This window comes from Mobula hypostoma, chromosome 10, assembly GCF_963921235.1.
Source record: "Mobula hypostoma chromosome 10, sMobHyp1.1, whole genome shotgun sequence".
Lineage (NCBI taxonomy): Eukaryota > Metazoa > Chordata > Chondrichthyes > Myliobatiformes > Myliobatidae > Mobula > Mobula hypostoma.
Genome location: NC_086106.1, coordinates 59,835,011 through 59,862,877, shown reverse-complemented (window position 1 = coordinate 59,862,877; position 27,867 = coordinate 59,835,011). Strand labels below are relative to the sequence as shown.

Here is a 27,867-nt window from a genome sequence, read left to right as displayed (position 1 = left end):
TAAAAGAGGACTGTGTGTCCTCATAATCTAATCTAAATCTAATCTCTGCCCCTTATAATTTTATATATCTCTATAAGGTCACCCCTTCTGCCTCCTATTCGGAAGAAAAAGCCTCAGCCTACTCAGTCTATCCTTAGAAATCCAGTTCTAAGTGTGAATGGCAAATATGACAAGATTAGGAAACCTCATTGCTAACCGCCCCCCCCCCAACTCCATTCATTGATAATTATTGCTTCTTGCATTCAAATAGAACTTGATAATTTTATGCAACGCACACAAAATGCTGGAGGAACTCAGCACGTCAGGCAGCATCTATGGAAAGGAGTAAGCAGTTGACGTTTCAGTCCAAGACCCTTCACCAGGACTGGAAAGGAAGGGGAGAAGTCAAGATAAGAAGGTGGGGTGGCGGGAGGAATAGGTACAAGGTGATGGGTGATAAGGTGAAACTAGGAGCGGGGAGGGGTGAGGTAAAGAGTTGGGAAGTTGATTGGTGAAAGAGATAAAGGGCTGACGAATGGGGAATCTAATAAGAGAGGACAGGAGACCATGGAAGAAAGGGAAGGGGGAGGAGCACCAGAGGGAAGTGATGGGCAGATAAGAAGAGAAAGTATGAGAGGGAAATGGGAATGGGGAATGGAGAAGGGGGCGCAATTACCAGAAGTTTGAGAAATCAATGTTCATACCATCAGGTTGGAGGCTACCCAGACAGAGTATAAGGTGGTGTTCCCCCAACCTGAGTGTGGTTTCATATAGGCAGTAGAGGAGGCCATAAGAAAGAGAGGTAGAATTGAAACAGGTGGCCATTTGGAAATCCCGCTTTTTGTGCTGGACGGAGTGAAGATGCTTGACAAAGTAGTCTGCCAATCTACATCTGGTCTCACCTATATACAGGCCACACCAGGAGCACCAGATACGGTATATGACCCCAATGGACTTAAAAGTCAAGTGTCATCTCACCTGGAAGGACTGTTTGGGACCCTGAATGGTAGTGAGGGAGGAGGTGTAGGGATAGGTGTGGCACTTGTTCCGCTTGCAAGGATTGTGTCAGGAAGGAGATCAGTGGGGAAGGACAAGTGGACAAGGGAGTCCTCTCCCTTCAGGCTCCCTTCTCCAGCTCTTTATCTCTTTCACCAACTTCCCAGCAGTCCCCCCACCCTCTCCTGGCTTCACCTATCATCTGTCACTTTGTACTTCTTCCACATGCCCCCCAGCTTCTTATTCTGACTTCTCCTCTTCCTCTCCAGTCCCGATGAAGGGTCTCAGCCCAAAATGTTGACTGTCTACCCTTTTCCATAGATGCTGCCTGGCCTGCTGATTTCCTCCAGAATTTTGTGTGTGGTGCATGAAATTGTTAAGTTCTATTTGAATGCAAGCAGCAAGTTCTCAGTAATTATCAATGCTGGGGGGGTGGGGGGAGAGGGAAGAAAGATTCCCTCATCTTGTCATATTTGCCATTCACACTGAGAGCTACATTTCTAAGGTGAGACTGAACAGGCTGGGGCTGTTTATCCCCTGGAACATTTTCTGTGTGTTGCTTTGGATTTCCAGCATCTGCAGAGTTTCTCATGTTTATTGATAATTTTATTATCTTTACTGTCAATGTCCAACTTGCTCCCACTTTCACATGTATACAATATATGTCTTTTCCTTTCCTTGACATCTTAGTTGCCATCTCAAAGGACCGGATAAGCTACAAATATTCATTATATCAGCTCAGCAGGGACTGGGATCAATTGGGAGAGTGGGCAAGGGAATGGCAGGTGGAGTTTAATTCCAACAGTGCAACGTGGGATGATGCATTTTGGGAAGTCAAACCAGAGCAGAATAGACATAGTGAATAGCAGGACTTGGGTTTGTTGTTGAATAAAGAGACATGGCCGTACAAGAAGACAGTTACCCAAAAGTGGGAACACAGGCTGACACATTTGTGAGGAAGGCACGGGACATGCTTGCCTTCATTAGCCAAGGTATCAAGTATAAGAATTCACACGTCTTGTTACAGTTGTACAATACGTCAGTTAGGTTGCATTTGGAACATTATACTCAGCTCTGGCCACTAAAATTCAGGAAGTGCATTGTTAAGCCAAAGAGGGTGCAGAAAAGATTCACAATAATGTTGCCTGGATTGGAGGACTAGAGTTATCAGAGAGATTGGATAGGTTAGGTCTGTTTTTTCCTTGAGCCGAGGAGGCTGAGAGGTGACATGGTAGAGGTATATACAATTATGAGAAGTGTAGATAGTGTAGATAACTGTAAACTGTTTTCCATGTCTAAAACTAGAAGGAGCAGCTTTAAGGATAGAGGTAGGAAGTTTCAAGGGGATATGATAGGTAATTTTTTTCCAAGTAGTTGGTACCTGGAATGAGCTGCCAGAGGAGGTGGTGCAGACAGGAACAGTAACAATACTTAAGAGGTATATGGACAGGTACTAAAATAATCAGGACACAGAAGGAAATGGAATCAATGCAGGAAAATGGGACTAATGAATTTCATGACATATGCCAGTGATATTAAACCTGATTCTGACTAGTATAGACAGGCATGATGGTCAGCGTAGACCCAGTGGTCCGGAGGCTGGTCTATGCTGACGATACTGTGATTCTTCCAGCTGTCTCATCTATACCTCCTCTCATCCTGCTTCCTGGAAGGACGCCATTCCTCTCTCCCTCTTTCTCTATTTCAGTCATATCTGCTCTGATGAAAAATGAGATCTCTATTAAGATGTTTTTCTCCCGCTTAAACATAGCCTTTTCTCTGCTATAATTATCAGGGTCTTCAATGGCATTTCCTGAAATTTTTTTTGTATGTATCGTTCGCTCTCTCAACACCATCCCAGCAAGCTAACATTCAATGGGATGTCTATTAAATGAAATTTTGTTCTGTCATCTCCACGAGGATTCCACCACCAGACATATTTACTCTTTGCACATACAGCATTATGAGGGAACCATTCCTTCCATGGCCCCCTGACCATAAAAGCATGATCGGTCAACCTTTATCTCTTCACTTTCCACCACCCAGCCAGGGGTTGACAAAGTCCTTCCTACTGAAACAGCCACATTCACTTGCATTGTTTTGACTTAAGTCTACTACATTTAGTGCCCACATTGTGGTTCTTGCATTGGAGATACCAAGCACAGATTGATTGCCCGCTTTGCAGAATATCGCCAATTTATCCCTGAGCCACCGGTTTCTTTTCACTTAATACCCTGCCCGTGTCCCACTCTGACCTCTGAGAGTGCAGAACAAAAATTACATTAGTGTTGGATCGGTGTAAAAGTGAGTATTGTTTGTCATTACAGACTCTGTGAGCTTAAGGGTTCATTTCCTTGTCAGATGACCAAAGATTAATATTAATGAGTTTTGTCAGAAGTAAGCATTGAATCTCATTGTTGGAAATAGAAAATATACAGTACATGATATCAAGCTAGTAATAAAGTGCACAGAATGAATATATATGTCTAAAGTAAACTGGATGTTATGATTAGTTACCAAATCATTCTTTGTTGATATTTGACATCCAAGTTTGTGTCATTTTAACATTGACAATCAATGCCATTATAGCCAATTGATGATATTTTCACTTTCTAAAAATGACCTCAAACAAAATGCAATTGCCTGGAAATACTGCCAAAAGAAATTTCAATTTGACAAAGACGTAAGGCAAGTTAAATTGGAGGATTTTCTTCAATGTAGGATGGGGTGATGTCTGTTGTAAGACTTGCCTAAAAATTAAATCAAAGTTTAAAGTTGGATCTTGAAAAGTTACATTTTCCAAGTTGCTGAAAATCCACAAAAAAGTTAAAAATGCTTCAGTAAAGGTTTTGTGTTTCACTTCATGTGTACACTTCATGATAACAATCATTCGATCAATGTCAGCAAAACCAAAGAGTTTCTCATTGACTTCAGGAAGTAGGGCAGAGTACACGCCACTGCTTGTATCAACGGTACCAAGGTTGAAATGGTTGGCAGCTTAAAGCACCTGGGTCTAATTAGCACCAACCACTTGCCCTGATCTAGCCTCATGGACAATACAGCTAAGTACGCACACTAAAGTCTCTGCTACTTCAGAGGCCAAAAAAATGTGCCACATCCCTGAAGACTCTCACCAATTTTTTTTAAACATGCACATTGAAAGCATTCTTTCTATCCCAATCCTTCACCGCATGGTATGGCCACTGCTCTGTGGAAGGCCACAAGAAATTGCAGAGAGTTCTAAGTGCAGCTCTATTTATCAAGAAAACCAGCCAACCCTCCATTGACTGTCTACACTTCCTGCTGCCTTAGGAAAGCTTACAAAGTAATCAAGGAGCCCTCTTTCTCTCCCTCCCCAAACATAGGGCAGAAGGCCCTTACACCTTATTTGTCTACCTGCACTGTCTTTTCTCTGTAACAGTCACATATCTGGAGGAGGAGGAGGGAGGAGAAGATGGCGGCGCGATGCAGCGTGCGCAGCCATTCTGAATGATATCGTATGTGTTAACTAGGGGCTGTGCACAATTCTGATTTGATGGAGACAGCTGTGAGACGCACGGAGGAACACCTGGAGAAACTTCTGAAATGCCCTTTTCGCTGCTGCTGCTACTGTGCGATCGAGAATCTCCAGAGGGGAAGGCCCCAAATCCTTGGCTTTGCCTATTGCCTGTTGCCGGGGCCGGGGTCGAAGCACTCAGCAGAGATGGTGCTCGGTGCTCGGTGTCGGAGAGCTGGTCGGAGGCTTGGAGTTTTCGGATGGATTCGGAGTCGGACTGTGGTCAGGTGCTTCCAGGATGCTGCATCGGCAAGTTTGCAGCGCTGGAGGTTCACCGTCTGCGTGAGATGATGGGACTTTCGAGAGACTTTGAGACTTTTTACCGTGCCCATGGTCTGTTCTTTATCAAATTACAGTATTGCTTTGCACTGTTGTAACTATATGTTATAATTATGTGGTTTTTGTCAGTTTTTCAGTCAGTTTGTCATGTGTTTCTGTGATATCATTCTGGAGAAACATTGTATCATTTCTTAATGCATGCATTATTAAATGACAATAAAAGAGGACTGCATGTCCACATAATATAATCTAATCTAATATCATTCTGCATTCTGTGTTCTTATTCACTACTTCAAAATAATTGTGTACGGAATGATCTTTTCACTGTTTTTCAGTACATGTGCCATTAATACATCAATTCCAGCTGAATATGACAAGCATCATAAAATCAGTCAGCTTTGAAACAGACTATTCTGCCCACCAAGTCTATGCTGACCATCGTGTCCATTAATTCTAGTTTATTCCCTCACATTCCCATAAACTCCCCAAACTCTGGCAAAAGATATTGAAGTAAAACAAGTGCAAGTGGCAAATTACCACTGCGCACTAGAAATAATTTTCAATAGCCAAATAAACTACTAACCCATGCCCCTTCAGGATGTGTTTGGAAACTAGAGCACCCAGAGGAAATACACACGGTAAGAGGGAGAACATAAAAACTCCATAAAGACAACACTGGAGATCGGAATAGAAATGGCCAGCTGAAATGTAAAGCCACAGTTTTATCAGCTATACCACTGTGGGCCTTTATTTTCCCCAGATTACAAAACCTGTATTTCCTGTAATTATGTAGGTATGAACATTTGTTAAATATAAGTCAGGGAAGAGTAATTCTTCGTGAGGGATGGACTGGTTCAGCTCGCCGCTCGGCTCCATGCTGAACTAAGGGTGTGTGGACGGACTCTCTGTGGAGTCAGAACACTATTTGATTGTGCTTAATGGTTGGATGATTTGTTCTTTTTTCTGCACATTTGGGTGTTTGGCTGTCTTCTTTTTCTGTGGGTTCTTTTGGCTTTCCTTGTTCTGTGGCTGCCCTGTTATGAGATTCAAGGCTGTATAATGTATACATACTTCGATGATAAATGTACTTTGAACTTTGAAGTTCACTCCAAGTAAGGCTTGAAATGTGCACAATCTCCTACATAATTTTTATGATTCCTCCAGAGTGAATACACAGGTTAACCAGCGCGTTGCGATAACGGGACGATTCTGGTTATGAGAAGTGATTAGTTAGAGTGAGGTTGTTTTCTTCAGAACAAAAGGAAGCTGGAGAGAAGTTTTAAAGAGAATAACCATAACCACTCACTGCAGCAAATGAAAAATCAAAAACTGTCGATGTTGGAAATTGGAAATAAAAACAGAAAATGTAAATACTCAGCTGGTCAGCAGCGGCTGTGGAGAGAGGGATTTAACGTTTCAGGTCTGAAAAGGTTCATCATCTTTTTGTGTAGTCTGACTTGTTGGGCATGTTCCACAGCTTTACCTGTTGGCAACATATTTTAGAGTCTTTGACCTGTACAGTACTCTTCACCCCACCTTGGCCACGCCAACAGTGATGCCTATCTATGCTAATCTCATAGGTCCTCATTAGGCTCGTATCCCTCCATGTCTTTCCTTTCTAAATACCTGTCCAAATACCTTTTAAATGTTCTAATTGTACCTGCCTCCAACGCTTCCTCTGGCAGCTCGTTCCAGATAACTACCTCCCTCTGTGTGAAAATCTTACCCCCAGATCTCTTTTAAATTTCTCCTCTCATATCTTAAGACTGTGCCTTCTAGTTCTGGACACTCTTGTCCAAGAAAAATAAACTCTATCTCTGTCCCGCTTAATATTACAAACTTCTGTCAGGTCACCCCTTAGCTTCCTTCATATCAGTGAGAATAAATCCATCCCATTTAGTCTCTCCTTATAACTACAGCTGTCCATTCCACGCAACATGCTTGAGAAATTCTTCTGCACTCTCTCTATTGCCACTACATCCTTCCTTTAGTGTGGCAATAAGAACTGTGCACAATGCTCTAAATATCATCTAACCAATGTTTTGGACAATTGCAACATTACATCTCAGGACTTACACCCAATACCTTGGCTTACAAAGACAAGCATACCAAATGCCTTCCTCACCACCTTATCAAATGTGTCAATACTTTCCATGAGCTTGTGGCTTGTGCCCCAAGCTTCCTCTGTACATTAACACTCCTGAGGTCATTGCCATTTGTTCTATATCCCATCAGAATTTGACTCCCCAAAGTGCATTATGTTAGGTGTTCCTGGATTAAATTCCATCTGCCCCTACTCTGCTAACTTTCTACGTATCTGATCTAAGTCCTGCTGTATCCTTAGACAATCTTCTTCACTATCTACCACTCCATCATTTTTTGAGCAATCTGCAAACTTACAAATGAGACCACTCACATTTTCATTTGAGCAACAAAGCTTCCAATGTCAATCCCTTGGGTTCACTGCTTGACAGAGATTTCCAATCAGAAAGACACACTCACCACTACCTAATTTCTCCTATCACCAAACCAATTTTGGAACCAGTATGCCAATATGTGTCAAATTCCAAGTCCCTTAACCTTCTCTAACAACCTCTACCATGTGGGACTTTGTCAAAAGCTTTATCCAAGTCCATGTAAACCACATCAATCTTTCTGCCCTCAATTTTCTTAGTTAGCTTTCTTTGACATTCCATGATAGGTAAGAGGCTGGGAACTTATCCACTGGAATGTATGCCAATATTTTTAATGCTTCTCCTTCCTAATACAGATATACTCCAGAATATAAGCATATACCTCCCTTGTCTATTTAGCCACTAAAACTTCTCCTTCGTGAATACAGTTGAGCTGTATTCATTCAGAATTTTGCTCATATTTTTGAAACCACACAAGGATTACCTATAGTCCTGGAAGAGATCTACTCTTTCATTATCTACCCTCTTACTTGCAATATACAACACATTTTTCCATAAGTATTTCCTTTTCTCCATGCAACCCTGTCACCTATCTTCTTTGCTACCTAAAACCAACTTGTATTTTCTCTTTCCGGGCTCCAATGAGGGATTCCAGGCCTGAAACACTAAATATTTCTCTCTCCATAGATGTTGTCCAACCATCTCGGTGTTTCCAACAGGTTCTTATTTTATTTCATTCACTGCAGTAAACAATTTTCCTTCTGGCATTTTTCTGTCCCCCAATCATTTTGGAACATTGACCTTTGACTCTTGACCCATCTACACAAGGAAAGTTTCTCTCTATTTAGTCAATCTAAAGCCATTAAGCTTTGTGCATTAAATCACCTTTTAGCTATCTTGTCCAAAGAGAGAAATGTATATATCCTTATTATGGAAATAAAATGATAAGAAGCTAAGGTGGATAATATGGGGCAATTAGCTTTATTGGGAGTGCATGTTATAGAGTCATACAATTACACAGCATGGAAACGAGCGTTTTAGTTCAATTCTGTGCTGACCTGGTTGTCTATCTGAGCTAATCCCATTTGCTTCTGTTTGTCCCACACCTCTCTAAATCTTTCCCACATTCACATCTGCCCAAATATATTTTAAGCATTGTAATGTACCAGCAATAATTGAAGCACAATAAGTTATTTAAAATATTACAGGAAACTCTAGATCTAGATTTGAAAGACCTTTGCATAATCAGAAATCTGTACTGGAAACAAACTGCCACTGTAAGAATAGATGGAGAAGTGAGTCAGTTTACGAAAATCAAGAGAGGCATTAGACAAGGGTGTGTTTTCGCTCCTGATTTGTTTAATTTGTACAGTGAAACAATATTACAAAAAATAAGAGGCATCCTGGGAATCAAAGTTGGTGGTGAAGACATCAATAATTTCAGATGTGCGGATGACACTGTGTTAATTGCAAGTACGGAGGAAGAACTACAAAACTTAATTGATATAGTTGTTGAAGAAAGTGCAAAAATGGGTGTATCATCAATTGCCAAAAGACAGAATGTATGGTGATGTCCAAAAAGAAGGAGAATCCTATCCGCAGGCTGAAAATTAACGTGGAAGACATAAAACAAGTACAGAACTTTTGCTACTTAAGAAGCTGGGTGACATCAGACGGCAGGTGCGACATGGACATCAAAAGAAGAATTGGGATGGCGAAAGACACCTTTATGAGAATGAAAAGTATACTGACCAATACTAAACTAGGCATGACAACCCGCCTCAGAGTACTGAAATGTTACGTCTATCCAGTTATGTTATATGGATCAGAATGTTGGACAATATCTAGTAACATGAGGAAACGAATTGAAGCAGCAGAGATTTTGAGATCTCTGAAGTTTTTGAGATGTGGTTTTTGCAAAGAATATCATGGACAAATACAAATATCTAATGAGGATGTCATGAACAGAGCAAGCACAAAAAGAGAAATAATGTATGAGATCATGAAAAGGCAACGTAACTTCAAATGACGTGATTAGGAAAGAAGAGTTAGAATGCACGGTAATTATGGGAAAGATTGAATGGAAGAGAGCAAAAGGAAGACAAAGACAAATGATGATGGAGACAGCAGCCAGAGAACTGGGAATGAATACCAATGATTTGATCCACTTGACCCGAAACAGGAGTGTGTGGGCCATGGCAGTCAAAGCTCAGTCTGGGCATGGCACCTGATGATGATGACGATGAACGTACCAGCACTTCCACTTCCTCTAGAAGCTTATTTCACATGCACACCATCTGAAAAAGTTGCTCCTCAGGTTCTCTTTAAATCTCTCCCCACTCACAAATCTTTGCACTCTAGGTTTGGACCCACATACCTTGGAAAAGGGGTTGACCATTCATCTTGTCTGTGCCCCAACTGATTTTATATTCCTCTACAAGGTCATGTTTCGTTAATTTGCATATGGGGCCAAAATAGGTGTCAAAGAACAGTGAAGCTGATTACAAGGCTTACAGACGGATCGTTATCAGCTGGGCAAATGAGCCAAGAAATAGCGAATGAAGTTAAATTTGGATAGGTGCAATGTTTTGCATGATATATCAGTGTAGAACTTTCTCAATGTATTGCAGGGCCCTGGGAAATGTGGTAGAACAGAGGGACCTCGGAGTATAAGAAAAAGGTTTGAGTGAAAGTGCCTTTGCAGGTACACAGGGTGGGATGTTACGTCGCAGTTGTATGACACATTGATGAAGCTACTTCTGAAATATTGCTCTAGTGTTAATCACTCTGTAACAGGAAATATGTAATCAAGCTGGGAAAAGTGCAGAAGATTCCTGGAGAGTAATGGAGTTACGGAGAGAGATTGAGCTGGTTAGGATGTTTTTTCTTCTGTGGGAGAAGAAAGGGTGATGTTATGGAGGTGTGTAAAATCAGGAGGAGCAGAAGTATGGTCAGTATACACAGTTCTCCCACCCTGCACTGAGTTGGGGAATCAAGAACTGGACAGCAGAAATTTTTAAGATGAGATAGAAGAGAATTAATTGGAACCTGAAAGGGTAACTTTTTCACCCAGAGGGAGGACAGGTTATGGAATAATCTGCCAGAGGAAATGTTGAGGCAGGTACAATAACAGCATTTCAAAGTTACTTGGACAGGTACATGAGAAGGAAAGGTTTAGAGGGATAAGCCAAACATGAACAGATTGGGCTACCTTACATGGTAATCTTGGTTGGTGTTAACCATTCGGGCTGAAAAACTTGTTTCTGTGAGATATGACACTATGACTCAAGCTGTCCAGCCTGATACCATCTTTGCAAACCTTTTTCACATTCTTTGCAGTTCAATGACACCTTTCATTCAGCTGGGAAACCTGAACTGCACACAATGGATTACCAACTGGAATCCTAGGTTTAATTTAATTGATTGAATTACCACAAAATTGAGCCAAGGTTCTGGAGCTCACTGTTCTAAGTAGGGGTAGAACGTGGATAGCATGAAACCTCAAGATGTTTCAAAAGTACTTAGATGAGCATAACATGTGGACTGAGAACTACAATTTATCAGAATACTGGATGGCACATACAAAATGCTAGAGGAACTCAGCAAATCAGGCTGAGACCCTTCATTAGATCTTATCATTTTGTGGTGCTGCTCAAGATTGCCAGCATCCGCAGAATCTCTTGTACTTATGTTCATGCTGTGCAATTCTCTTTGGTCCAATAAGCACACAGTGGGTCCACTGCTTTCCCCTCTGCCAAAATTGTCTGTGATTCTATCTGGTTCAGTTCATGAAGGAGGGGGGTGGGCGGGGAAGAGAGAGAGAGAGAGAGAGAATCACATGATAACTTTTAAGCTGCAGAAAAATATATGGGCTAACATCTTCAGTCTAACAATTCAACTAATAGCTAAATCACTTGTGAGACAAATGGTAATTTGTTTATCTTTACAGTAATAATATAATACACAGGCCACAAAATATGTTGGCACATTCTGAGAATATGATTCTCCCATGCATTTATTTCTGCCCTTGTTTATTGAAATAAAGAATAAAACAGCTAGCATTCAAAATATGTCTAAATATTTTTAAATTAAAGGAAGTAAAACATGCAAAGTCACATGCTGGGTTATTTAGCTTCTGTGTTCTGCATCTTATATGTAAGTATTAACAGATTAGCATTCATTGAGACTGGCACTTTGTAATTGTATTTTCTTCTTTGAGCCAAGCCAATGGACCTGTTATTTAGGGTAACTCAATTACAAAAATCTAGACATGCAGAATGATCATTTGGCGGCTTTTTCCTGAACTATTTCTAATTTAGCAGCTTCTGAAATTTGTACGCTGACAAATGTGCAAATGTTATACTGTAGATGCAAAAGGCTTTAACAAAAAAAAACAAAAGTCCAATGAAAAATCTTTTAATATTACATTTACAATATATTAGGCATTTTACTGTAAAGTAGCAACTTTTAGACTGCTACCATTAGTCTGTGGATATGTCATAGAATATATAAGTCAATGATATGACCTGGGATTCTCAGTGAGGGTGGAGTGAACACTATCAGCAAAAACATAGACAGTAATTAACAGATTTTGAACACTAAATTTCTGTTGGCCTGATACCAAAGAGTATTTACCATATTGTTTCATAAAATCCAAAAATATGCAATTTTGGCAAATGATAATAATGGAGAAGTCAGACATAGCTAAAAATAAAATCTTGTTAAATATCAATCCTTAGTATAAAGGTAACACAGATTGGTGGCCTTGTGAAAATCTATACATTATGAGGGCAATAAATTATAGAAAGATGGCTCTGCCAGTAAGCAAAGGAACTCAAGATGAATGGTAAGAGAACTTAACATCCAAAATTTTGATAGCAGAAAATTCAGAAGTAAATGCAATAAAATTGCAGTAAAAACAACATCCACATTCAGTGAAAGAACAAAAAGGAAAGCAGTTCTATTCTTTCTACATGCAAGGCTATGGGGCTAGGCACAGCTTAAATGCCAACTATCAATTCACTGGTGACACCACTGTTACTGGCAGAATCTCAGATGGTGGGGAGGGGTACGGGACTGAGATAGATCAGCTAGTTGAGTGAGGTTGCAACAACAACCACACATGCTACATCAGAAAGACTAAGGAATTAATTGTGGACTTCAGGAAAGGAAGTTAGTTGTACAGCCACCAGTCCTCAGTAAGGAGTCTGTGGTAGAAAAATTGAGCAGCTTTAATCTCAGAGGGCCTATCCTTGGTCCAACACATTGACACAACCATGAAGAAGGCATGCTAGTGGCTCTACTTCATTAGGAGTTTGAGGGAGATTTGGCATGTCAACAAAGACTCTTGAATTTCTACAGACATACAGCAGCAGTCTGACTGGCTGCATTACAGCTGGTATGGAAACTCCAATGACCTGGATCATAGGAGGCTGCAGGTGGCTGTAGCCAGCGCCATCACAGGCACAACCTTCTCCACCAGTCAGTGCCTCAAGAAGGCAGCATTTATCATTAAATACTCTCACCATTCGGGATACACCCTCGTTTCATTACTACCTTCAGAGCCTGAAGACCCACAATTACAACAGCTTCTTTTACTCCACCATCAAATTTCTGATTGGTCAATGAATCCACAAAACCTACCTTGTTATTCTTCTTTGATTTATTTACTTATTCAACTTATAGTAATTTTTATTTCTTACACTGTGCTGCTAATGGAAAACAAATTTCATGACATTTGTCAGTAATAACAAATTTGATTCTTATTCTGATTCTTAAATAGAATGGTAACTATATCTGAAAGTAAATACATGAAATAGTTATTGCTATCGGAAATACATGAACTCAGAGAGAAACTAAAGCAGTTGCTTATAGTCCATGACAAGAACACCGTAAAACAAAACTAGCAACATATAACAGGTATGTACGTGTAACTTATAGAAAGTTACAGGAGATGTCGAGAAAGGAAGCATGGATTCTAAACTGCACCTCAAATAGAGCTGGAGAGGCACGAAAGCAAATGGATTTAGGGGGGAAATTCCAGAGGCTGCAGTCCCTGCAGCTAAAGAGCAAGGATTAAAATGACTGATGACCAAGAGGTCAAATGTGGATTGAAGAGCAGGTGAGAGACAGAATGTTGAGACTACAGAAAGATTTTATATATATATATATATATATATATATATATACGAAAAAGTTTAAAAAAACCAAAACATTTGCATAGTCTTCAATCTGATTTTTTTTTCTGCAGAAAATGCAATAGTTCTGCAGCACCTGGCTTTGTTTCTTGCTCCTTCTAAACTCAGGGCGACCTGTTTCTTCATTCAGTTTAACCTCACCTGGTTTACTGGAAAATGTATTGTGTAACACCAAAACAGATGAATTAAAAGTCTGTTGCAGTAACAGGAAGTAAATTCATTAGACCAGAAAATATGCCAGTCTAGCACCACTAATGTCGGAGAATACCAGTTTTTTTGGAGTTCTACTGTACATCAGTAAGACAAGGTGGAATCAGATAATTTTTTTTTAAAGTTTAAGCCTGAAATTAAAAGTTAATAGCTTTCTGGAACAGGAAATATCCAAGTGCCTGATCAGAGAAGACTGAATATACGTTTACACCAATCCCAACCGGTATAAAACAGAGGACGCGACCTACTATAACTGGCATCCCTGGTCTCAATAGCTGGTGGGAATTGTAGTGAAAGCGGGAAGTTTGGTTGGTCCAGGGTTCACTCGGATATGGAGACTCCGGTACCAACTGACTGTAGGAGATCTGGTAAGCGTTAAATCCAAAGGAAGGCAAACATGTAGAAACAAATTCCAAGGGGGAAAGAATGAACTATGAAAATGTAAAGTGGATAAAAAGACAGTGACAATTATAGCAAATCGACCTCAAATTCATCTTCCCCTCATTAAGATCCTTTCCCTTCAAGTGCCAGCTTATTCTACCGTCTGGCCTCTCCGGCACCGTCCGGTGAAACTACCTGTGACTTGGATCAACCTGTTACTGTTCAATCGGCATTCCTGTGAACGAGAACTAATTCTAAAAGCTTCCATTGCCACGTTATGTACCGTATGCCTGTGGCGATGCTCCAAACAAGTTTTTTCATTGCACCAGGGCGTGTGTGTGTATATATATATATATATATATATATATATATCCACATGTGTCTATGGCAATAAACTGGACTTCTTGACTTTATATCGGCAGCACTGACGGACTGGCGCAGGTTTAGCGATGAACTGGTTACATGAGAGAGCAGGTGTTGGGGCGAACGCTGAGCTATCGCTGGCGGAGGGTAGTTCTTACACACCGCCGAGGTCCTGAACCGTCCCTTTCTGCGCTGCTCTTGCCAACGGGAGAATTCCCTTCGGAACACTCTCAACAAATGATGTGCGTTAGAAAGATTAGTGAGTGCAGCATAGGGCACCGATTTCCCTTCTAGCTCGAGGAGAAATTTCCATTCTAAGAATTTTTTTTCCCCTTGATACTTCTCTTAGACCCCGAGATAATTATCAGTGCAACAGCGCTGATTTCTATACACCGTTGATGAACGCTTTGGTTAAAAGGCAAAAACCGCTGAAACGGGGAAGCCGGATGAAAAGCCGACCTGAAATCTTTACTCCGTTTTTCCCCTTTTACAGATGCTGCCTGACTTCCCAGAAGGATTTCCAGCATTTTCTAATTATATTCCAAAGTTTTAGATTCACCATGAATAGATTATAGTTTATGCGTTCAGTCTTCTAAAAAGACGGCATTTAATTTCTTTACAATTGCTGTTTGATTGCATTAGTTACAATATTTACTGATGCGGGCACATCAGCCCAAATTCAAACACATCCTCGGTGTAATACCGCCTGCTTTAAAAGATAAGATATTCGCCTGAAGTTTACACACAAGAACGATTAGTCTCTGCTAACTCACTAGACTTATCAGCGGTGAATTCTCGGAACCTATGTCTTTCTGTATAAATACAGAATGAACACAATTTTCCAACCTCACCTTACGAGCCACTTCTCAGTTCGTCAACTTTCTTCGCACAATTTATAATTGGCCAAAATACATTCATCCGCGATCGCTCCTCTTTCTGCTTGTGAAGAAACGACAGCTGGACAATGAGCAGGAAATCCTCCTGCATTTTAAGAGACATTACACCGTGTCAGAGAGCCGCCCCCCGGTTTATGCAATAACAGATAAGACTGGTGAAATGCCAGAAACGGACGCAAAACCTCAGGACGCGACGCCAGGGATTCCAGATGCACCAGAAGGGAAGACAAACAGACATCTTACGGAAATTAATTGGCCCGCATAACCTTCAATCATAGGAACCTGACGGAAGGGTGCGGATCTGGAACGGGACCTGGGTTTCGGAGTATTTGTGGCGAGTTTTCTCCGTGTGTCCGCCTATCTGTTAAAGGCTTGCAAGCATTCTAAGCCAGTCGGAACAGAAACACAGTTCCGACTCCTTTCTTTCACTTTAGCAAACGTACTTCGGCATTTAGGAAATGAAATTCGCAGAAATATTGTCAAAGTCTCGGAACTTTCGGGGCCGTTTTTGTAGGAATCTAGATTAGGGTGTTTAGGTTAATATATGAAAAGCAAAAATATGTTCACATATTGACTGAAATATCAGTCTCACAGTGTAGAAGAGGACAGGTCAAGATGAGGTTAAAGGACAATATCATTATTTACTGATGCACACTGAGGTCTTTTGACCCCCTTCTTTGAGTATGTGCCTCCCAATCCAGCAGTCTTTCTTTTAGTTCTCCAATCCACCACTCTGTCTCTCCCTCTCTCAATGCTTCTCTTGCCTATTCCAGCTCTCCTACTCTCTATTCCTCTGGCTGGTTATTATGATCAGTGTCAGATATTCCCTCAGGGTGAAGTTTCCTCAGCCTGAATTACATACCAAGAAACACGTTGTGACATTGTTCCTTATACCACTTCCTGTGGCCGCTCTCAGAGATATGGTGCTAAAGTAGAAGTGCTTTGTGCTATGGAAGCAGCTGGGTATTAGTAAAACTGATTTATTTAGCCTTCATATTTAAATTGAGTATGAGAGTGTAGTTGTCCAGATCTGAGTCTTTTAGCCAAAGCACGTACTCAGAGAGGTATTCAGCCCACTTGTTTCCATTCAAAATGGAATGACTTATCCTAGCCATACCTCAGCTTTATCTACTGCTGTTGTATCTCAACTTCCAATCTAGATTCCGCAAACAATGATCTACAGCTGACTACTTGCCCTAAAATCAGAAATTGATCCAAAAAAGTTTGTAAATCATAAAATTATTGCTGAATTCCACAAAGGACACATTGTGACTGATAGCCTTTCTAGTCTGACTGATTGTTCACAGGCGTTGAAACATCTTTTTCAATTTTTGTTTATGAAACTGTGTATAATATTTATCGACCGTGCACGTTGCTGTGTACAGGATGTCCAGACAGGGGCCGCACCTCTGGTGAATGGGCTTGTTGTGTGCAGTCTGGGGCAGTTCACTCACATTTGTACCCACTGGACTCTCAGCTTTCAGCTGTGGCTTGAGGTACAGTAGCTGTTTGCATGTGACAGCGGCCGCACCCTGGCACTCCACTTCAATAGGCAGGCTAAACCAGGTGAGGGTAACCAGTGGGCCTCATACCCTGGCAAAATAGAGACAAGCCTGTCCTACCTGGTGACGTTGGCGAGCTTAGTGGATGAGAATAACTATGAGAACCAATGGCCAAGAAGGCGGTTCTGCAACACCTCATGGAGAGCAAAGGGCAAAGGAAGGCAAAGGGGAAGTCATAGCAATCAAGAAGACCCGAGTTTGTGATGACTGCTTCTACCACTGCACCCAGACTTCTTTTTTTTTGCAATATTTTTATTGTTTTTTTTAAATAAAGAGAACATAGTATAAAGAAGACTTGTGCAGTTCATAACAATTGTATCAAATGTACAATTTATATCTATGAAAGAGATGCACCCATAGTACAATTGTGCTTTAGTTACCTCCTTGCCCCAACCCACTCCTCCCAATCCCCATCTCCAAGCCATCTTTGCATCAGTAAAAAGGGTTAAGCAGAGCCTTTGTTCCCCCAGAACTGCATTGGTATAGAGAAGATGTATTTTACTAATACATAGACTGTTGTATGTTTACAAGTCTGGGTCCGTAGAATTTTACCGGGAAATGCTGGAAGTCAGGGATTTATATACTGAGGAAAGGAAGAAAGGATGGACCTTTAGTTTGGCTGGGAATTCTGAAAATATTCAAGAAAGGGTCCCCACACCTTTTGGAACTTTATGTCTGAGTTGAGAACAGAATAATGGACCTTCTCAAGGTTTAGACTGGACATGATGTCCCTGAGCCACTGAGCGTGGGTGGGCGGGGCAGCATCCCTCCACCTGAACAAGACTGCGCGTCTGGTCAAAAGAGAGGCAAAAGACAGTGGCAACGTTTGGTCAGACTTAGGTGCGTGTCCCCCTCTCCGGAGGTGCCGAAAAGAGCAATCAAAGGGTTAGGTTCCAAATTGTAATTAAATATTTGAGATAGAATTTGGAAAACATCTTTCCAGTATTTTTCTAAGCTAGGGCATGTCCAGTACATGTGAATAAGGGAAGCCTCGCCCCTTTTGCATTTGTTAAAACAGGGATTAACATCTGGGTAAATGCGAGGTAATTTAGTTTTAGACATATGGGCCCTGGTTACGACCTTGAACTGTAATAAACAGCGGCGGGCACGTAAAGAGGTTGAGTTAACTAACTTAAGAACTGAATCCCATACATTGTCTGATGTGAGAAATTTAAATCTTGCTCCCATGCAGTTTTAATTTTGTCAAGGAGGGCTCGCCTCAGGACCGCCAGCTTGTTGCAAATAGTAGATATTAGACCTTTGCGCAATGGATTCATGCAGAGAAACATATCAATGACATTTGTGTCGGGTTGTCTCAGGGAAGTTGTATATCAAAGGGCTGATAAAATGTCTAATTTGCAAATATCTGAAGAAATGTGTGTTGGATAGGTTAAACTTTGCAAACAGTTGTTCAAATAATGCAAAGCAGTTGTCTATAAAAAGATCTTTAAAGTGTCTGATGTCCTTTCTATACCAGTTTCGAAATGTTGAATCATGTATAGAAGGCAGGAAGAGATGATTATATAGAATAGGACTTGAAAGAGAGACACCATGGAGACCACTATGCTTTCTGAACTGAGCCCATACTCTCAGGGTGCGCCTGATAACAGGATTAACAGTTGGTTTAGGAGTAAGAAAAGGGAGTGCGGATCCAATAAGTGCGGAGATGCAGAAATTCTTAATAGAGTTTAGCTCCATTGCCACCCATATTGGGCAGTCAGATTAGTTGTAACAATGATACCAAAAGATGAGACAGCATATATTAGCTGCCCAGTAATATAAGCGGAAATTGGGCGAAGCCATGCCCCCAACACTTTTAGATTTTTGAAGATGGACGTTATTCAGGCGGGGACGCTTGCCCTTCCATAAGTAGGATGATATGACTAAGTCTAACGAGTCAAAGAAGCCTTTAGGAATGAAAGTTGGTGTGGATTGAAAAAGGTATAAGAATTTAGGAAGGATGTTCATTTTGACAACATTAATTCGGTCCATCAGAGACATGGACAAGGGTTACCATGTGCTAGGCTCTGTTTTGACTGATTTAACAGACCCAGACTTCTGAGGTTGTGAGAGTGGAATTTCCCAGTGCAATGGCTTTTCCACTTTAAAAACTCTCCCACACAGGTTTCACCATCATTATCGAATACAATGAACAAGCAACGTGCTAACGTGCATTTTTGATTGACTGTAAATCCACAAAACTAGTGCAGACGCCCAATGGACTGCCTTCATACAATGCTTTCGGCAATTGCGTCCTCTAAATCTTCATTTTCATTGTAACATTCAAGATTATTGTTGATATCATCAAATTCTTCATTGTACCTAACTTGCTGAAGTAGTGAAATAGTTTCATTTTCACTCATGGTGGTTTCTGTCATCTCCAAGCCTAAATGCTTGAAACCACAGTGAACAAAACAATTCTAAATTATCTTAATGCTTATTTCTCACCAACTATCAGTGACAAAATTCACTGCTCTTTGAACACAAACACTTGCAAATAATGCTATTTAAAAACTGGTCACTCTACGCACGGTAGAGTGTCTATCTGCTATACAAGTTCACGTTACTGATGCTGGTTAGAAACAGTCTCCTGTCCCAATTAAGTGGCATAATGTCTCAAATAAGCAACAGGATTCCTGGTTATTTTCTCTCATAGTATCTGTTCCTTAAGAGTTGCTCCAAATAAGCAGCTGCCTCAATTAACTGATGGAGCAATTAACTGGAATCCACTGTATTTTAAAAGAGCTCCCTAAGTCTGCTAGTGGTGATGTGATTCCAAAAAATTATAAAGGCAAAATTGCAGGACTTAAAATCCAAAATATGTTACATAGGGTTTAGCTAATTTTAAAATTTAAATTTTGGTGACAATTCATTAACGCAGTCAAAGGTTTTCATGATCAGGACTTACCTGTGCAATTTTGAACATATTAAAGTTCGAACTGTAGTCAGTGTTCTAATGGTACCGAAACAGCTTGTTAGAGATGTGATTAGCTCTGGAACAAATTCTCATTATGATTCTTTACCTTCACTGCACTTTCTTTGTGGCCGTTAACCTTATCCTCAATCATTATTGTATTACTTTGCACTATCTCAACGCCTATGTAATGACATTATCTGTATGAACAGTATGCAAGACAAACTTTTCATTGTATCTCAGTACATTTGTCAACAAAAAAACCAAATGCAACTCCAATTTCAATTTTAACTCCTCTTTAGTCCTAATGCACTGCTGAAGGAGAAGGAGGTTCTATTGTCCACTTGGGGAAAATCCACTGCACATTACCTCTTTTCACTTCTAATCTGTTTCCTGTAACTTGTTGATTTACTATCCATGACATTACAATGTTAATGACAAGCTTCTTCACGAAGTGAATCAGAAATCCATAGGTACAGCACAAAACATATTTCCCTCACTGACCCTGTCTGTTACATCATACAAAAATTTAGTAAAATACAATTAATCTTGAACAAATCTGTCTGGCTTTCTCAAGTCAATCCATACTTGTCCAACTGTTTATTGACTCTTCACCACTGAGATGAAGCTGGTTAGTCTATAACCATAACACCATAAGTCATAGGAGCAGAAATAGGTCATTCAGTCCATCAAGTCTGATCCACCATTCTATCATGGCCGATTTATTGTCCCTGTCAACCACATTTTCTCCTTACTCCCCATAAACTTTAACACTCTGACTAATCATTGGTAACCCAAGCCATCCCAACCAAAATCTATTCCAGCTACTGCCATCTGGGAAACGGTAACACAGCATTAAAGCCAGGACCAACAGGCTCCAGGACAGCTTCTTCCACCAGGCTATCAGACTGATTAATTCATGCTGATACAATTGTATTTCTAAGCTATATTGACTGTTCTGTTGTACATCTTACTGTACATACTATTTTTTACAAATTACTATTACTTGCACATTGCACATTCAAATAGAGACATAACATAAAGATTTTTACTCCTCGCGTATGTGAAGGATTTAAGGAATAAAGTCAACTCAATTCAGTTCAATACTATTATTCTATATGGGTTTGTTGAGTTTCTGTGCGAGGACTGGGCATCGAGCTGCGGTGCCACGGGGGTGGGGAGGGGTCGCTCAGGACCTTTTTATTCTGTGAATGTGTTCTGTGTGTGAGACTGTTGGTGATGCGCTTTAGCACCTCGATGCCGTAGTAACGCTGTCTCGTTAGTTGTATTCATGTATGGTTGAATGACAATTAAACTGGAATTGAATTGAACAAGCTGATAGGTGGAAGTAGAGAGTTGCTCTGGCAGAGAACTGGTGTGGACATGATACACTGATAGTCTCCTGTGCGGGAACAAGTTTATGATTCTATAATGTTGATCCTGAACATTATACCATCTGGCTGTGATCCAGCCACTGACAGCTGTAGGAATTTGAAAGACTCTTTGTTGACATAAGAATCCTCCACTAACTTCTAAAGAAGCAGAACTGTGGGTGTGTGCCTTCTCCATGGTCACACCAAAGCAATGGACGCAACATAGATCCACCAAGATGTTGACACCCAGCAACGTGAAACTGTTCACCCTTTCCACCACTGACCCCTCAATGAGGACTGGTGCTGTGCCCCTGACTTCACCTTCCTGAAGTCCACAATCAATTGCTTAGTCCTGCCGACACTGAGCACGAGGTAGCTGTTGTGACATCACTTAACCAGCTGATCGACCTCACTCCTTTGCGCCTCCTCCTCTCAGAATCTGAGATTCTGGCGATAACAGTGGTGTCATCAGATGGTGTTTGAGTTGCGCCTAGCTACACAGCTGTGAGTGCATGGGAGTAAAGCAGTGGGCTAAGCACACATCCTTGAGGTTCTCGTGTTGATTGTCAGAGAGGGAGATATTATACTGATTCACACCCTCCGTGGTTTCCCAATAATGAAAATGAGGATCCGGTAGCCGAAAAAGGTACAGAAGCCCAAATTACTACTGAGTGGATAATAGTGTTGAACGCTATGTTGTGATTGATAAACAGCAGGCTGGCATATGTTCTGTTCCTGTTTTCTAGGTGCTCCAGGGAAGATTGGACAGCCAGTGAGAATGCACCTATTTGTAGACCTGTTGTTGTGGCAGACAACTTGCAGCATATCCAGGTCTTGCTCGGGCAAAAGTTAATGGTAGGTATGACCAACCAGTCAAAGCATTTGATCGCAGTAGATGTGGCTGCTAACAGATGATAGTCATTGAGGCATTTCTCACTGCTACTCATGGGCACATGTCTGATTGATGCCCTTTTATAGCAGGTAGGAACCTCTGATTGCAGCAATAAAAGTTTGAAGATGTACTGCAACACTGCAGCTAGTTGGTTAACACAGTTTTTTAGTACCTTGTCTGGTACAATGTTTGAGCCTGGTGCCCTGCAATGGCTTACCCTTTTGAGGGATTTTCTAACGTTGGTCTCTGAGATGAAGATTGCAAGGTTGCCGGTTGCTGTGGAGTTTTGCAAAGGCATAGTATTTTTTTCCTTTCAAAGTGTGCAAAAAAGGAATTGAGTTCTTCAGTGTGTGAATCATCGGCTGATGTATGGCTTTGTCTATAGGACAGAGTGGCAAGCAAACCCTGAATCTGATTGTATCTCGAACTCCATACAAAATTGCTTTTTCACTCTCACAATGGGCTCCTGTAGACCATATATGGACTTCTTGTGGGGTTCTGGACTACAGGTCTTGAATGCCACAGATCTAGCCCTCAGCAAACTGCAAATTTCCTAACTGATCCAGGCCTTCTGGTTTGGAAAGACTAGGCATGATCTCAAAGGCATACTCTTGTCAGCCTCTATGCAAAACTAACGCAGACTCTCCAATCTCTTCTCATGACTGAAATATTGTGTCCCGGGTAACATTCTGGTGAATCTCCACTGCACCCTTTTCAATGCATATCCATCTACTCGCCACTTCAGCTTAAACACACACACACACACACACACACACAGCACATACACTCACTCACAGACTCACAGACACAGCGCACACAGACGTACACACATTCACACCCCCACACACACTCACACACCCCCCCACACACACTCATACACCCCCCCACACACACACACACACACATACACACACACACAGAGCGCACACTCTGAAAAAAAATATTCTTAGAAACTAAATTATGTAACGTCCTGTTTTTTCTGTACTGATGGGTCTATTTCATTACCCAAGGCTTCAGAACTTAGTTTCTCAGATGAAAGAATGTGAGAAGCCCAGGATGTACTGAGGCAACCACTCCTGTTCTACATTTTCTCATTTACACTCAGACATGTGACTTCCTTAGACAGGCTAAGTGAGTCATCCAAGATCTTGACAATATAATATTGACTATGAGAAATCTCAATTAATCTGGGATGTTCCTCTTTGCAGTTTTTATAGAACCTAGAATCTCAGGGGTTGTTTAGTATTTCACCCAAATGCAATCTAACCTTGACCTTTTGTGATGCGTACCGTCTATTTTGAGTAGAAGAATCAGTGATCCTTCTTAATGTGATGATGAATCAAAGCTGTGAATTTAGCTGACCGGCCATGACTCCAATGCAAAGTTGTTTAGAATGTCAGCAATTTTCACATCACCAGAATGAGCTGTATGTATGGCTGGTGTGGTTGCTGCAGGTGTTTACTCCAACTATGAAAAAACAGTTACACTCCAATTAATTTGCACTTCAGAGAGAATGAGGTGGGTAAATAGTTCTTTGTAGACTTGAGAATAATTGGACCAATGGGAATGACCCCTTCTTTAGCATATAAAATTTTAAATCTTCTACCAAAATGTAACACTCTACACCATTCATTTTCCTCTGTCATCCATCTGCCTGTTCCTGAAGCCAAACCATATCACCTGGAGCTTTGTTACTATCTCCTCCCAGTTTACTCTCTCTCCAAGTTTTTGTCTTCTGCTGACTCAACACCCTGGATACACAAGTTCAAGTAGACTACAGAACATTGTATAGTACTGACAGTAGTTCAGTGATGGCCTGAGTGCAGAGGGAGAGACACAGACACAGAATGATCAGTTCACTGAGATTTAATAAGAACTGTTCAGAAGAAAGGAAAATAGTAAAGGCCAGACCAAATGGACTGCCAACTTAAAGCTGTCAACTTAACAAAAAAGTAACACCACCACCATGGCTTGAAAGCAGTAGCCTAGAACTAAATTAATACTCCTCTTTAAAAGCATCTATCTAAATCACTAATCTGTCCTGGAGTGTGGACTAAGGTAAGCAGGGAGTGTTGTCATCACTATGTTCCAATCAAGACTTGACAATGCTGAAGCAAAAGGAAGAGAGTTAAACACCTTTACAAAGAAACCCGAATTGGCTGGAACGTGTGCACTCTCATGTGTGTGATTGCCAATCCTTCAGCTGCCCGCCGCGAGAGCTCCCAGGCTCCACAGCAGTTGTGACAAATACAGAAGGTAAAGGTCCCTCAGCTCATGTTGTGACGTTTTAACCTACTCCAATGCCAACCTACCACTCCCTTTACCTATAGTTCACCATGTTTCATTCATCCATGGAGTCTCTTAAGTGTCCCCGATGTATTTGCCCCCAAGGCAGTGCGTTCCCTTCACTCTGTGAGAAATACTACCTCTGACCTTTTCCCCTATACTTCCCTCCAATCATCTTTAAATTATGTCCACTTATATTAGCCGTTGCCACTCGGGGATAAAGACGCAAGATATCCACTCCATCAATGCCTCTTATGATCTTATACAGCTCTATCAAGTAACCTCTCATCCTTCATTTCAAAGTGAAAAGTTCCAGCTCACTCACCCTTTCTTCCTAAGACAAGCTCTCCAAGATTCAAAATTCAAGTTTATTTATCATGCGTATATCAAAGCAGACAGTGAAGTGTCTTGTTTGCATTAACAACCAACACACTGGAGGTTGTGCTGGGGGCAGCCCACAAAGTTGCACATGCTTTCCAGTGCCAACATAGCCTGCCCACAACGCTCATCTGAAAAACACAAAGCACAACACACAGCACAACAAATAGCAACACAACAGCAAAACACCCACGCGCATATATGGTCCCCTGAACTCAAGACAGTTCATATTCTTCAGCCTCCAGTGGAGCCGGATCATGACTCACATTCGGATGCAGTCACGCAGACTTCGAGTTTTGGACTACCTCCCAGAAATTTGTACACTCAGTGCTTGGGTCAGCGAGCCTCAGCTTCTGGACTTTCAATTCAGCCCTCAGGCCTCGATCTTTGGCACTGACTACAGGACTGACCGATCACTGAACACCAGGCGTCAAATTCCGTACTCGCCGATGATGTGACGCTGAAAACTAGGCCCTGAACTACGGTCTCAACAATTCGTGAACCCAAGGGGGCATCAGACCTCATTCCTCATGCCTGCACAAAAGTCCAGCTCCAGAATCCTCCAACAACACTATGACCCTGGGGGAGCCACCAGCCTTATCAGCTGAACATTCGGCCTGGTCCATGGATCTCTCACGTCCATGTCACTGCCCTTTGAAAGTACAGTGCAGAATTAAAACTCCAGAATCTAACTCCTCTAACTCCCCCAAATCCCTAAACCCTAAGCTCACCTCTGACTCCCAAAACTATCCACACAAACCCCAAAAAATCACTAAAAAACAATAAAAACTGAGCCGTGTGTTCAAGTCGCCAATAGGCAGCTTCCTGATAAATCCTCGCTCTGCATCCTCTCTAAAGCTTCCACATCCTTCCAATATTGAGGTGAACAAAAATCAGCAGAATACTCCAAGAATGTCCTGACCAGAGTTTTATTGAGCTACAAAACTATCTTGCAGCTCTTGAAGTCAAGGCCAACATGCCATCCATTTGGCAACCTTGAGGGGTCCGTAGACATGGATCCCAAGATCCCTCTGTTCCTCCACACTGCTAAGAAATCCTGCCAACTGTCAAAATTGTATCACTTCACACTTTTAATACCATGGGCCACAGAAGCAGAATTAGACCATTTGGCCCATTGAGTTTGCTCCACCATTTCATAATGGCTGATCCATTTTTCCTCTCAGCCCCAATCTCCTGCCTTCTCCCCATATCCTTTCATGCCCTGAACAATCAAGAATCTGTCATCCACTGTCTTAAATATACCCAATGACTTGGCCTCCACAGCTGCCTGTGCAACAAATTTCACAGATTCTCTACTCTCTGGCTGAAGAAATTCCTCTTAATTATAAATGGATGCCCCTCTGTTCTGAGGCTGTATCCTCTGTTCCTAAACTCTTTCACCAGAGGAAACATCCTCTCCACATCCACTCTATCACGCCTCATTCTAATTCCAGTGAATACAGGCCCTGAGCCATCAAATGCTCTCCATATGATAAGCTGTTCAAACCTGGAATCATTTTCAGGAAATTCCTTTGAACTCCCTCCAGTTTCAGCACATCCATCCTAAGACAAGCAGCCCAAAACTGCTCGCAATACTCCAAGTGAGGCCTTACTCATTCTTTGTACAGTCTCAACATCACATCCTTGCTTTTATATTCTGGTACTCTTGAAATGAATGCTACTATTGCATTTGCCTTCCTCACCATAGCCTCAACTTGCAAATTAAAATTTAGGGAATCCTACAGAAGCACTCCTAAATTCCTTTGCATCTCATTGTTTTTGTATTTTCTCTCCATTTAAGAAATAGTCAACCCTTTCATTTCTTCAACCAAAGTGCATGACCATACACTTCCCAACACTGTATTCCAACTGCCACTTCTTTGCCCATTCTCTTAATTTGTCTGGGTCCTTCTTCAGCCTCTCTACTTCCTCAAAGCTACCTGCCCTTCCAATTATCTTCATATCGTATGTAAACTTTGCAACAAAGCCATGCATCAATTCCTTCATTAACATATAATGTAAAAAACTCGGTCCCAACACCTGTCCCTGTGGAATACTGGTAGTCACTGACAACTGACCAGAAAATGCTCCTATTATTCCCACTCTTTGTCTCCTGCCAAACAGTCACTGCTTTATCCATGTTAGAATCTTTCTTGTCATTCCATGGGCTCATAGCTTGTTAAGCAGCCTCATGTGTGGCACCTTGTCAAAAGGCCTTTTGAAAATCTAAATACACAATATCAACCAATTCTCATTTGTCTATCCTGCTTGTTATTTCTTCAAAGTATTCCAACAGATTTGTCAGGTGAGATTTTTCCTTGAGGAAACCATACTAACCATGACCTATTTTATCATGTGCCTCCAAGTAACTCGAAACCACTTTCTTAACAATTGACTCCAACATTTTTCCAACCACTGAGCTCAGACTAACTGTCCTATAATTTCCTTTCTTCTGCCTCTTTCCATTCTTGAAGAGTAGAGTGACATTTGAAATTTTCCAGTCTTCCTGAATCATTCCAGAATCTAGTGATTCTTGGAAGATCATGACTAACGCTTCCGCAAACACTTCAGCCAACTCTTTCAGAACCCTGGGGTGCACACTAACTCATCTGGGTAACCTATCTTCCTTTGGATCTTTCAGTTTCCCAAGAACAGTCTCCCTATAATGGCAACCTCAAGCACACCTCTGATACTTGGAACTTCCACCATACTGCTAGTGTCTTCCACAGTGAAGACTGAAGCAAAATAATTATTCAGTTCATCTACTGTTCCTTGTCCCCCACTACTACCTCTCTAGCATCATTTTCTAGCAGTCTGATATCCTCTCTCACTTTTCTTTTACACTTTATGTCTCTGAAAAAACTTTTGGTATTCTCTTTAATATTATTGGCTAGCTTACTTTTGTATTCCATCTGTACCTTCTTAATGACTTTTTTAGCTGCCTTCCATTGGTAATTGAAATTTTCCCAATCCTCTAACTTCTTACTAATTTCTGCTCTATTATATGCTCTCTCTTTGGCTTTTATGTTGGCTTTGACTTTTCCTGTTAGCCACAGTTTGCCTTCAGAAAACTTCTTCCTCTTTGTGATGTATATATCCTGTACCTTCCGAATTGCTTCTGGAAATTCCAGCTATTGCTGCTCTGCCATCATTCCCACCAGCGTTCTTTTCCGATCAATTTTGGCCAATCC

The 27,867-nt window shown here is 41.2% G+C and overlaps 1 protein-coding gene across 3 annotated transcripts in view; it reads right to left on the bottom strand.

Annotated features, from left to right (window-relative positions):
* The window catches only part of LOC134352935 (cysteinyl leukotriene receptor 1-like), a 75,716-nt gene extending 60,327 nt beyond the window's left edge, over positions 1-15,389 (bottom strand). For all 3 annotated transcript variants that reach the window (XM_063060583.1, XM_063060582.1, XM_063060581.1), the window contains exon 1: positions 15,227-15,389. The gene's annotated coding sequence lies outside the window, so the exon portion shown is untranslated. The remainder of the gene's footprint in view (positions 1-15,226) is intronic.
* Positions 15,390-27,867: the final 12,478 nt, after the last annotated feature.